Source organism: Dermacentor albipictus, chromosome 9 (assembly GCF_038994185.2).
Source record: "Dermacentor albipictus isolate Rhodes 1998 colony chromosome 9, USDA_Dalb.pri_finalv2, whole genome shotgun sequence".
NCBI lineage: Eukaryota > Metazoa > Arthropoda > Arachnida > Ixodida > Ixodidae > Dermacentor > Dermacentor albipictus.
Genome location: NC_091829.1, coordinates 43,781,444 through 43,795,201, shown reverse-complemented (window position 1 = coordinate 43,795,201; position 13,758 = coordinate 43,781,444). Strand labels below are relative to the sequence as shown.

General features: G+C 45.9%; 1 long non-coding RNA gene across 1 annotated transcript in view; it reads left to right on the top strand.

Moving 5' to 3' along the window:
- LOC139050212 (uncharacterized) overlaps positions 1-13,403 on the top strand; it is a 41,576-nt gene extending 28,173 nt beyond the window's left edge. Inside the window, exons 2-3 of the long non-coding RNA XR_011508812.1 lie at positions 11,174-11,291; positions 13,177-13,403. This is a non-coding gene — a long non-coding RNA (uncharacterized lncRNA). The remainder of the gene's footprint in view (positions 1-11,173; positions 11,292-13,176) is intronic.
- The last annotated feature ends 355 nt before the right edge of the window (positions 13,404-13,758 follow it).

The window sequence follows — 13,758 nt, the reverse complement described above, 5'->3', positions numbered from 1 at the left end:
GTAATGTCCAAATAAACTTCCCTTCGTTATAGAGATACACGTTTCCCAACAGGTTCCTCCTTACTCTTCCCCTTATTTTGTGTTTTCTGATAGGGCAAGCAATGTACTACACACACAGTGTGTGCCTATAGTCTCTATATACTTTTTGATATGAAAACCAATTGACGTGCTGAAACGCGAGCACAGGCATAGCGTTCCAGTGCGGCCGTGGCACTTTATAGGCGATTATGGTATATTTTCGTTATACGGTAACCTTCGTTACCGATTACGGTAACCCTTGTTATATTTATTGTTTGGTTGTAATAATTATCCGCCCCCCATGGTCGACATTGGCTGCCAGGAAAGCCGGGGGTTTGTTGACAGTAACCGCTGGGTAGGCAGATGCAGAAGCTCGCTGCAGACCGCCGAAGGAGCAGGAAATGGCGTTTTATGCCGCATCTTCGTCACCGTAATGACCGCTTTCTCTGACGCAGTTGTCAACGCTAATTTATTTTCGCCGTCGGTGTGCAGGCTCAAGTAGCGGCGTAACGGGGCTTTGCGTTTCGTGAGAGAGCCGGCGAAGCGCTGCAACGTCCAGATTTTGTGAAACGTTGGCCGACGTACTCGACGTTTGTCGACGTACAAACAACAAAGAAGCGTTTCTCCTAACTGGCGTCGGAATGTAACTGGCATTGGAATGATGATGATGCTGTGCTGATGATGGTGGTGGTGGCGGTGGTTTATTGGCATCCCTTTGAAACGGGAGGGAGGGGGGGGGGTGAAATAGGGTCACCTAGCCTGCTTGTGTTAACCATGCGTGCTATACATGATTTTTGTTCTAGCATATTTGTCTACATCTCTACCTTCTTCCTCTTCCTCAAAACTTCTCTTTCTACCATGTACCACTTCGTATGTTCGTAATGTATCCCGTCGCATCAATTTCTCGCTTGCTTTCTTTTCCACTGATACTCCTACATATGATGATGATGATGATGATGATGATGATGATGATGACGACGACGACTCAGAACGTCTCTTGCTTATCTAGTGCCCGGTTGATGCTCCCATCCACTTTAAATCAAAGCGCTTCTAGTAGGTGTGCATTACGTACGGGTCTCACTGAGTGAATCCCTCCGCATTACATGAGGACGTTCTGAGTGGTATCCGGATGTTTGCTGCAGCAGACGTGTGCCTCATCTTATTGCGAATATTTATTACGCTATGTTTTATCCTTAGGCAACCAGCTCGAGCCTCAAATAACAAGCCACTGCCCTTTGTGTTAGTTTACCAGATTCTCCCATCCAATTCCTTTCTTCGCATTCTTGTAAATGTCCGTGGTCTTTTCTATTTGCATTCTTTTCAGCTACTCCACCGTCTCTGTTTCTCACACTTTCTTTCTGATGTCTCCCGGTTGTCTTGACCTCTTCCTCCATTCTGTGTCCATGCTTTTGAGGTGCAGGTACTTGTACACTTTAGCCACCCATTTATTTTCATCCGGGTTCCTGAGTCTTTCTTCGAAACCGATTTTGCTTTACGTCTCTATGACTCTAAAAGAAGCCCAACCCAAGTTCCCTTATACTGCCTCACTTGTGGCTTTACCGTGGGCTGGCAGCACTCCACAGGGGCCTTAGAATTGCTTCTTCGCTTATTTAAGTACTATGTTACGCATTATGGCTTAAATATCGTTGGCTGCTTATGAATTTGATATATATTTTCTTCAATCTCTGTGTTATTTTTTATTTCTAATGAACGCAAACAAGATTGCTGCCGTTTTGATGTTCTAGCGATTGCTCTGTTGGCAACTTTTGAAACGAGGTCCCCTTATACACCCTAGTGCTCTCAGTACACCATCTGCATGCTTGGTTGTATGTTGTTTTCGGCTGTGAACTTAATAAGCATGACTCTGATTGTGAATTGTCCGACCAGTCGCCGAGAACACGAGCGATGGCCGCATATTGTCCCTATTCATTTGCCCCGACTTGCCTCGAGAGGGATACGAAACTACGTCTTCCGCATCACGTGTGCGGTGCACCATAGACTTTCACATCATTACTACTAGAGGGAACTCTGGCGCTGCAGTCGTTAGGTCACCATGAGAATAATGGAAAAATACGTGGATTTGATTTTCGCGACGATGGATTCAGACGTTCTTGTGGCTTTGCTTACCACGCTTTATCTCTCTTCATTGCCCTAAACTTCGAAGCGATTTATACTTTTCGGAGGGCAGAATACTCCGCGAACGCGCACATTCGCTAGCTGCAGCGGGTCGACCTGTCGAGGCGGCCGAACTGAAATGCGCCGGGCGTCACAACACACGCTGGCTTTCCCGCAAAGAAATTCATCATCATCATCATCATCATCATCATCATCATCCTGGTTACGCCCACTGCAGGGCAAAGGCCTCTCCCATACTTCTCCAACAAGCCCGGTCATGTACTACACTCTAAAAACTAAGAGAGTGCCGGGCACTCCCTTTGAGGGAGTAGCGGCTTGTCCCATATTTCACTCTCTTTTCGAGAGTAGATCGACCCTCTTTGAGAGAGAGTAGGTCAACTCCTGTTGACAGAGTTTTGTTACTCCGCCGCAAGGGATTGCTAGTACTCTTCTGCAGAGTGATAATACTCTTCCCACAGGGAGTGCTAGTACTCTTCCGCAGAGTGGTAATACTCTCACCGTAGGGGTAATGGCACTCCACCAGACCGAGTACTTCTACTCCCCCAAACAGAGTGCAACTACTCTTCCCAATACCCTCTTAGCGAAGTCCTGGCCACGCATGCAGGCAGGAAATCAGATCAAATTAGGGTCACTGATACACCGTTCTCTAGGCGGCTCCTCAGACTCAGTGGCCCGATTCCAAGCGGCCTTCAGAATAGGCGTGAGCAATGTTATGCAGGATTTTAAAGTCCTTTTTCCTGGCTATTTGCTGCCTACCATGAGTCGTGACGGCTCGTAATCGGCCTATGCATATGTGTCCCGAACGCCACTGCGGAGAAAAAAAAGCTAATTCACATTTAATCCGCAAATATCTTCGCATATTTCACAATCAGGAGACACATAATCTAATTAGAACACAATAGTCGAGGGAATCACACACTTATGGAGAACCACATTGCTCTATACATCACGTGGATTCGAACCCACGTACACTCGCATCTATACAATTCAAAGCACACATCCTAACCATTACACCACAAAGCCACCACGCTCAGTCGTGTTGTTTTAGAGCTTATATACATACCAAATGTATTTGAGGAATCGGCTGCGGTGGTTGGAGTTTCTCTGCAGTGTGCTGTGCTGTTGTGTACTGGAATACGTTTGCGTTTGCATCATTTCCATTCTTTGCTACGACTAACGGAGGAATACAACGTAGACGACGACGTGAGAACTATTCACGGCTTGTCGTCACCCCAGGAAAATAACAAATGTGCCGTTCAGCTCACGATCGAGTGCTTTTCCAGTCCATGCATTATATGTTCTCCGAAAATACGCGGATACAAAGTATCGTGCCAACCATCCACGTATGTGAATTTAAGTCGCGCGTATACTGGTGAGCATTTCTGTTTATTTTTTCCGCCAGTTCCATTCGTATGAGGTCAACTGCGATGCCAGTACCAGGCATTTCGACGTGCCTCACGCTGCCGTGTAGGCGTTCTTTTCAAGTGCATTAGTTTAGAGTTTGGTTCAGTCCGCTGTGAGCTGTTGTCCTGCATTAGCAGCGGATCGTTAGCGTTTTGAAGAGCACGCATTCCAGCATTTGGAGACTGCTTATGCCGATAGCCGCGTCACATGCATTGGCACGCATGTTTAAATGAGTAATGTGTCCACTTGTTACGCGTGCACTGCTCGTATCCTGTGGCAGTGCTCGTTCTAAAAGCTTCGAAGACCATCTACATTCATACGTGTGTTCAATATATATGCACAGGATAGACTTGCCGGCTAGTTGGTTGAGCATTTTAGAAGAAACAGCGCAACACAAGGACGACGCAAAAACATGAACACCACGAAGCGCTGGTATGGTCGATGCTTTTTTTCGTCCTGGTGTTAGCGCTGTTTCTTCTTCCACGATACACGCACACCACAGGTACGCGAAAGTTTAGGAGTATAGGGCGTTAACTTTGTTTTCCCTGTTTCCTCTCAGTGTCAATGGCACAATGCGTTGCCCGAAATGGCGCACGCTTACCCCCATATTCAGAAATGCATCATAACTTGAAGCCCATGCTTGACTTGATCTAAATGACGCAAGTCGTGAACGCACCAAAAGAAAGGCAGTGAGCGTCTGGGGGACGTTCGCACCAGGCGTCGTTTATATAAAGTCAAGCATGGGCTTTGTATTAATATACATTTCTGAATACGGGGGTTAGTCATCTACTTCTCACAGAAAATGTCGAAGAAACGCCCACCAAAACCAGGCACATTCGTAAACCTAACTAGGCAATACGAAGCTCCATAGAAAAAGAGCGGTATTAAAAGCTTTCAGTATTTTTCTTTACTCCAAAATGGTTGCGCTCTCGTGGTTTCAATGTACAGAGATGATGCAGCGTTAGCTAAAAAGCATGAATTTCCGAACTCCATGCCAAAATAAGCTTGTAAAATTATTTAGGTGCTAGAAACCAGGGTTTGTAGCGATCCTTGAAAACCCTTTATTTCTAAAATGCCATTTTCAAGGCATTGAAAAGCCTGGAATGTTTAGAAGTACTGGAAAGTCCTTAAATTTGTACACTTGGCTAGACATAGCAGACATTGCCAAGTGTTTTTTTTCCCTTCTGTGACATTCTTCGCATGTCACAGAGAATTGTCTGTGGAGGTAATAGAAGGAAAGCGACATCCTTAAAGTTCAAATTACAAAGGAGCTGCAGATACCAGTTTTAGGCACATGGAACCGGCGACAAATGTACTTGCAGGAGCAGAAGCAGGAAGCTCAACGGTTGAGGCATTCAAAGAAAAGCCGTGATGAGTAAATTGAGAGCTACAGACACAATAAAAGATCACCTTTCTCCGGTGCTGTGTTGTTCCGCGATCTTGAGCGCGCGCGCGCGCGGTGGAGAACTCCGAGTGAAAAAGTAGAGCGCTCGCTACGCATTCCTTTGAACTGCGGCGGCCTGTTCTCTTAGAACCAAACGATGTGTTCTTTGCTCAGCGTGCATGAATGATACATTGCCATGTTCGAGGCCAGCCACCTACAGTTGAAGCAGAAGATCACGCTACGTTTTGTTCTCTATTGCCGCAAGAGTAGAACTACTCTCTCTCTCTGAAGGGGGAGAGTGAAAAGCACATTTCACTCTCTCCTTGGTGAGAGAGTGAACAATGCATTTCACTCTCCTCGACATTTTGCGAGAGTAAAACAACGCTTTGAAGAGTGAACCGGCCGCTTCACTCCTGCGATACCCTTCCTAGTTTTTAGAGTGTAATTGTGGCCATGCCGTCCCTGCAAACTTCTTAATCTCATCCGCCCACCTAACTCTCTGCCGCCCCCTGCTACGCTTCCCTTCCCTTGGGATCCAGTCCGTAACCCTTAATGACCATCGGTTATCTTCCCTCCCCATTACATGTCCTGCCCATGCCCATTTCTTTTTCTTGATTTCAACTAAGATGTCATTAACTCGCGTTTGTTCCCTCACCCAATCTGCTCTTTACTTATCCCTTAACGTTACACCTATCATTCTTCTTTCCATAGCTCGTTGCGTCGTCCTCAATTTGAGTAGAACCCTTTTCGTAAGCCTCCAGGTTTCTGCCCCGTAGGTGAGTACTGGTAAGATACAGCTATTATATACTTTTCTCTTGAGGGATAATGGCAACCTGCTGTTCATGATCTGAGAATGCCTGCCAAACGCACCCCAGCCCATTCTTATTCTTCTGATTATTTCCGTCTCATGATCCGGATCCGCCGTCCCTACCTGCCCTAAGTAGATGTATTCCCTTACGACTTCCAGTGCCTCGCTGCCTATTGTAAATTGCTGTTCTCTTCCGAGACTGTTAAGCATTACTTCAGTTTTCTGCAGATTAAAGAAATTCATAAGGTCGTTCTATACCGCGTGTCGGTGCATGCGTGGGTGGGGTAATGGTCTCAATATCGCGCTTCGGTGCTAGAGGTCGTGTGTTCGAATCCTGCCGTCAGACAAATTTCATAATGTTTCTCGAATTGTTTATTATATAGCACATTGTTAGAAACGACGAACTTACAAAGTCGCGTAGCCGTTTGAAGCCGGATAAACGAAGTTTAGGCAAATCCACGTATTTCCCATGATTCCTGTGCTGGCTGACCTTCCCCGATCATGGCTCCCGTAGACACTATGTAATTATTGTAGGAAACTCCATGTGCTTCATCCCCAATTACCCATCTGCCGGCGGACATATTACCGTACACTATAATTGGTAGATTTGTCTTTGTTGAAACAACGATGTTCTCTTAGCCTGAATTTCTCCGTGTATATTCTGTCAGAAATGAACAATAAGGCGCCCCCAAAAAGAATAAAAGGATCTTTAACATAAATCGGACTGCATCACTTAAAAATACGATGAATAAATACTGTATTTTCTTTTTGTCCGTGTGAACTGATAGACTGAATTCAGTGTCGTTTACGTGTTCCTTGTTCATTGTTGTGCAGCGTACAACACGATGTTTAAAAATATATTATCGGATTGTACGCCCCTCCCATTCTGTTGCCACAGGAAACACTTGCCGCAGTTTAGTTTTCACGAATAATTGCGGAAATAATAGCGCTTGAGCTGCTGCGTGCGATTTGAAGTTTTGCACGCTATCACAGTCACTCGCACTCTCTCATTTTCCATCCCGTTCTCTCTTTCCCACACGCAGAGTACCAGGCCAGAGACAGAACTCCTGCGGCCGATGTTTGTGCTTTTCTTACATTGAAACTGTTCACTCTCCGTTCTTGAACTTTTGAAGTAACATCAAAGGTAATCTGGGCGAGTATTAGAAGCAGCTAGAAAGTAGCTCGGTCTTCCTTGGGCAACATACACGCAGTTATATGTTACGCATACGCAGCTACATGATACATATACGCAGTTGCCTCGGCATTTGTTCCCTATATCGGTTGAAAGTTGGGAATGGCTCCCAAACCTAGAAAATAAAGCCTACGTTGGAGACTAAGCAACTGACGAAGACGCTTGTTCTGAACGGAAAGGCTGACCTGTAACTGAAGCGCGTTACTCCAGAACTTTTAACACCTGTTGATGGCACAGATTTAAAAAAAAAAATGACGTGAGAGAAAAAGCATGATATTCTGATGACTTAAGGAAGTCCGCAAGGTAAAAAAAAGTGAGCTCGCTGATCCAAGGCAGTTTCGGAAACGAAGTTTGTTTAAGTTAGCAAGGTGGCAGTGAGCGGATCATATGCGGACAGCCTCGTCGAAGCTGTCGTGGGGACGAAGGTGAAGTATGATGCGCGTCTATAACGATCAGTTTTGAGGAGAGCTGTATACACAAACCAGTACGACACATGCCTGAATACATTTAGGGCTTCACGCAGCCCTTGTGTCACAATGGCGCATTCATGCTGAGGTATTCGCCAAGAACGGGCACATACCGAGCACACGACACATGCCAAGAGACCGAAGTTGCCAACTTGGCGAGACAGCATCCAGCGCACAATCAGTGTCCCGAGTTAGCCTATATATGTCAACACATACATCAGGCGAGGGAACGACGATTAAACACCGATAACTCGGGGAAAAGAGAAAGCTCCACTTTAAAAAAATCACTGAGTGAAATAAGGTATATAGAACCATGCAATTTGTGCTCGAGGAGGGCATACCGTCCGCGGGCACAATTCACCGTTCGCGCTACGTATTTCGCATTTAGATCGCACGGTGCGGCATTTGTCTGCTACGAGCCCCGATGTCTTTTTCAAAATGCACCACGCGTGCTTGCGCCGGTCCACTGACTTTTCCCCGAGGCAAACACAAGTTGGGTAAAGCCTAATCAACTGGTTTAGAGGCACAGGTGGAACTCTAAGACAAGGCCGACGACACTCCATATGCCGAGAACATGAGAATAATTTGTAAGCGTCTTCAAGGTCGTCTGTTGCAGCGCCGAGGATTATCATCCTAGCAGGCCGTGAGTGCATTGCTGGATGTAGCGTGGATACTTATAGGGACACCGAAGGAAAAATGTTAAGAGGAACAAGATTGAAAGATTAGGCTTCTGTAATAACAAAATTAGTCATTCGTAGCGAGAACACTGCTTTTGTTGATCAAAATCAAATCAAAATCAACGGGGCACTACGGTTCCTCTCATGCGACATTGGCGCTGGTTGATTGACAGAGCGTGGCATAGACGGAGGTTACGCGTAGGTGACGTCAACTGGCCCGTTTGGCGCGGGTGGCTAAAATTGAGGAGCAGAAGCTAGATCTTCGGAGGCCATTTTTTACGCAGCTAAAGTGATATACTGGCACGCAAAAAAAATGTTATGCCAGACTAATAGACGAGTGTCGATACAGCTCGAACTAATATTTTCCTTTAGTATCCCTTGCAGAAGGAGGAGTTTGATGCATATCGAAAGCAGCTTTTTCTTGCCGGCGTGAATCCGTCGATATCGTCGCTGAGATACGGTGGCTTCTTCCCGAGCCGTTTCGCGAAACGCCGAAGGATTCGAGAGCGAGAATGCTTTGGAGCTGATTTCGTGAGAAGCAATGGCGAGCTGTGCGTAGCGCTCAGGCACGTTTCGGCACGCGTCAGTGAATACCAATGTATTTTTATTCTGGGTGAATGACACCATATACAGTAGGAACTGAGGAAAAAAAAAATCCCGCAAGTCCGCATCACTTTGTGCCATCGTGCCAATGAAACTTTGCCTGGCATACGGTTCCAAGGAGTTGAACCGGATTGCAATGGCTTTTGCGAAACGTTGGTAATCAAGATAGACGCAGTTTCTCAGGGAGTATAGAGCTTTGAAATGATCACTAGTGTTACTATATGCGATGTCACTGGAGCCATTATTTGGACGAAGGTCTTGTCTGTTTCGACTGCGGGAAAAAGGAACCGCCTTATCGAAACGTTGGCTCGAGTGGAACTATTTCGATCACTGTTGTTCAGTAAAGGTTCAATTAGTAAAATCCTATGTGAGAGAGAAATACTGTTTAAAAAATGGCTGTGGCTTAGCTAAGGTTAAGCCCAGGATGCGAAGCATACTAGCCTTTATTTTAGTTGTTGAACCACTGTTTAGCCTGGTGAACTGCTGCTGCTTGGCTATATTTGGTTCGGCTAGACGAAGAAACAACTCATGCGTTACTCTGCTTCGCCTTCAAGAGTGGAACGCGACAGCGTTCCCGTCGACCCGCCAAGGGGTGTAAGACAATGGGCTACGGCGCAGCGACTACGCGCCCCGCATTGGACGCGGTGAGCGTCGAGCAACGCTGCGTTCGGCGCGGCAACGAAATGTGCGCCTGAGCAAGCGACGCACGCCTGAGCCTTAGAAACAGCTCGTTTCTAAGGCAACAGCGCATTCACTAGAGGCGCTTTTGTACCGCTTTGAAGCATCGTACTCGTGGCTCAGTGGTAGCGTCTCCGTCTCACACTCCGGAGACCCTGGTTCGATTCCCACCCAGCCCATCTTGCAAGAGTTGAGCGAAAGCCACCTAGAAAATCAGTCTCTGTAGCACGCCGCAACCTTCGCTTCTCATTCCAACGAGCAGCTGTGTCTCCAGGTGGCATCTCACCTCGTGAGTGTCTAGCAGAGGCAAGCGCAGCTGCTTATATACCGCCGCGACGCCGCGAGCGACGGCGCGAGTTGGAGCCCCGTTTCTCCTCTGTCGTGACGTCACGTTGTCACGTGGTATTGAAGGCGACACCGCCGCGCCTGAGGAGCTGGGTTGAGCTCTCGTAATATGCTTCGCATAAAAGAGTCCACGCAATTTAGTTTAAGCGACTGCAGCTTCTAGGAAAGGACGGGATTGCCATTATGCAGGTTTCTGCACATTTTTTCCCCTGAGCAGTAGGATATGCGAGTGACCTAAGGTAGCGTCTTCTGTCCTTACTGTCCATGCAATCCTTATTGTTCATCTTATTGTTGACGCAATCTGTTCCCGTTCTGGTGTGTTTGCCGTGATCTCCATGGTGAGCTGTATTGAATTTGAATGCGACTTGAATATGAGTGCTTTATGTTACTGTTTCCTCCTTGTGATGGCGGCGCAGTCTATAAGAACGGAATGCGACCCACATATTGTATCGTTTTCTTTGTTTAATACATTCACGTGATGTTACTGCGTGCTTTACGTGACCACCGTCGCGGACTTTGGTTGGTGTGTTTTTGTGACATGACGCGTAGTTTAATCTTGTTTTTTGAAACTCTAGTTTGTATACTTGTGAAAGTACGTGTGTTTCACGGGAGCCAAGGTATTATTATGTAAAGTTTATTGAGACCTTGCTTTGTTTTAAATAGAGGAACTTAATGTCATGGGTTATAGCTGTAAAATAGAGCAGCGCGCACGCGCACATATAGGACTTACGTGCTTCGTTCGGCTCACGCAAAGCTTTGCTATTTCGTTCTTTCACTTCGTAGTAAACAACTTATATGTAGATGGTTATTATGTTAAAAGATTTTGCGAGTGCTGCCGTGCGGTCTCAAAGCAACGCCGACGTGAGCTCAATACGTAATTACCAGTTTTCTGTTGCCTATAAACACACAGGTGCCGCCCAATCCACCATTGCATATAACGTGTTGCTTTACTTTCTAAGTGCTGGCGAAGACCCGCAGAGTGCACTCATGAATCATGTAAAGAATGCTTCACGCCGGACGAGCAGTCGCGGTCGTGGCGACCAAATTTTTTGCCCTCTGCTTTTAGGCAGAACGGAAACGCATATGCAACACGAATTTCAATGTTTTTGCCACAATCGCATTTTCCTTTAGCGAACATTGCCATAAACCACCACCAGTTTGGAAAACTCTACAACAAAATAGACAACGATCATTGGGCAGACAGCAACGTGCATGAATAAATTCTAAAAGGCGGTCGCGACAAATGTAGGAGTCGGAATTCGCGATCTCGCGAGAATGTCGCAGGGTGCAAATAGTATGGGAAATCGCTTGCAGAAAAGGCTTGGACGTCGGTCTTTGAAAATTTTATGAGACACTTTTGTTCCAGGCGAAATAGATAGGGAAGCTTAGGCAGCTTCGAAGCAGCCTTGCTTCAAGTGAACGTGTTGGTTGTAATATTTTGTTGTTTTGTTTTCCATGCAGATGCTACATGAAAAATAAATTACAGCTGCACGTCGCTTCTGCCAAGCTTGAGGTTCTTGCTGACTTTTTCCATAGCGTCAATAAATCGTAATGGAGCTTTGCATGGTTAGAGCCAAAGGTGAGTCAACTGCTGGAGCACAAGACTGAGTACCCAGAAAGTAGCCGCAGAACTTATAGATCAATCAATCAATCAATCAATCAATCAATCAATCAATCAATCAATCAATCAATCAATCAATCAATCAATCAATCAATCAATCAATCAATCAATCAATCAATCAATCAATATCCACTTCAAAGCACGGAGGGTCAGGAAGTAAAAGGTTTGTAGAGAGCTTGACAAGGCCAGTGCAGTTCAGGAGCTAAGTACATATACTTGCTAAGCACATTGTTGTGGCGCAAAGCACCAACTTGCCAAAGAACAAGTTCTTTAGGAGCCGCAGAACTAGCCATTCGGGCAGTCGGAAGGGGGGAGAGAGGTTGGAGTCATAGAAGAACGAAGCTTTTACGCAGACTGGTAGTACTCGTTGTTAGGACAGTTTGCGCACGTCAAATAACAATGAATTTAGTGCCATAAACACGATCACAGAGTGGAGAGGATCTCTCCTTTCTTTACGTCCTCCCCTCTTCGCGATAGGGTTTATGGCTCAAAATTCATTACTTGACTTTCACGTATAGTAGCGGCGTTACACGTATGTCCGTATAATAGTGATGTTTAAGAAGTTTGCAGTGATTAAGTGATTAAGCAGTTTGCAGGGACGACATGGCCACAATTAGTACATGACCGGGGCAGTTGGAGAAGTATCGGAGAGGCCTTTGCCCTGCAGTGGGCGTAACCAGCCTGATGGTGATGATAATGATGATGAATAGTGATGTTTATTCATTGAAATACCAGCACATTACTGTACATAATTAAACTCTCCAAGGTAAAATGCTAGCAGAAATTGCGAGAAGCCTTTTCCAGGTGGCAGTGTGGGCCGCATGATACTGGCTAACTGTTCGAAGCGGTCTCTCGGACTGCTTTCGTATGCGGAGCTGTCGGCAATTGGTGCCGAATCTCGAGCTAGCGGTCCACTAGTATCTTAAACGACAAACTCGCCTAACGAATTAATGGCTATTTGTATTAAAACAGCGATGATTACGCGCCAGCGGGAGTGACTTGCAAAAGTTCCGTGCTCTGAAATCATGATTGTAGTGACTGAATCTGATAACGAAAGTGAAAAGGCAGCATTGGCGCCTTTGCGCTGGAAAATTTCTGAACGCCATCGCACCATCAAGCCTTCACGTCTGAAAAGCTCACCTTGGTATCTAGGCAAAAAAAAAATTCATTAATTTTGAAAGTCCTGATAGATCTATTGATTACAAAGTTTCGCCGCACGATTTCTTACCCTGACCGTAGTTTATAAAGTTGAGAAATCATAAAGTAAGGGCAAGAGTGCCTGAAAGAGAGCCTAAACATGTGTAAAAGAAAGCAGTAAAGAAGAAGAAAACAAATTACTTCTACTGTCCTTGTCTTGTAATTGCAAAGCTTTTTCGGCAAATAAACACTCTAAACGAAACGCTCCTGTTCTTGCGTACCATCACGGAAGAGGCGGGCTTTCGAAGACTGCGTTCCCCAGAGCGGCTCAACCGTTAATATCGATGCTATAAGCACGTTGGCACGAAAGAAGAAACGCTGAAACGCAACACCTTTTTAACTACCACGCTCGGCGAGCCGTAAGCTCTCAGGTCGCAATTAATCTCCCATAGGCTTCGCTGAAAATCATCCCTAGCTGTTAGTCGGAATTCCTTCGAGAACTAGCTTCTCCCTACAATGAAAACAGAAAAATGGAAGAGGCCACCTCGCGTAAAATACTTTGCTCACAACTTCGTTCGTCGTTTTAATAGTACGATGATTATATTTTTTTTAACGTATCCGCGACGAATTTGAGTGGGAATGACTCAACGGCAACATGTGAAGGCAGTGGGGCTGGACGACTCCAGTTTCGTTTTTTCGCTTCCAGCTCGTTCATTCATCGCATTGGCAGCTTGGCATCGTTGCACCGAACAGCTGCGACTGTTGGGCTTCGCTAAGTGATCTGCCAAAGAAACGAGGGCACTATTGTGTGCACTGTGAGAAGTACGCCTTCCACGTTGCAGCAGCTACGCCGCTATCCAAATCACGAATGCCTTAGGCGTGAATCGATGATTTTGGAGATGATCATGTCCGCCGTGCTGGTCACAGACTTCGTGGTCGTGGACTCCTGCCCCTGTTATACATACGGAACATCTAATTTCTCTTTTCTTTGTTTCCGAGAGCAAACATTTCTTCAAAGTACTGTTCTATAACACCGCTTCCGGACACTGATGGAGGTAAGGGGTCTTTTGAGACACTTGTACGACAGTTTTTAAAACTGTGGCAGGGTGTTTGTCAAGAGTAGTTTAATAAAGTCACAGTAATCGAACGGTGTGCAAGTTTCTATTCGTTTAGGGTGTCACATCATCAGGAGGTAACTCGGAAGTTTCCTGCACATAACTTCTGCCTACACTCCATGAAGACATAAGAGTCCAGGCGATGACGGCGACTAGTGAGTTTTTTGACGCCA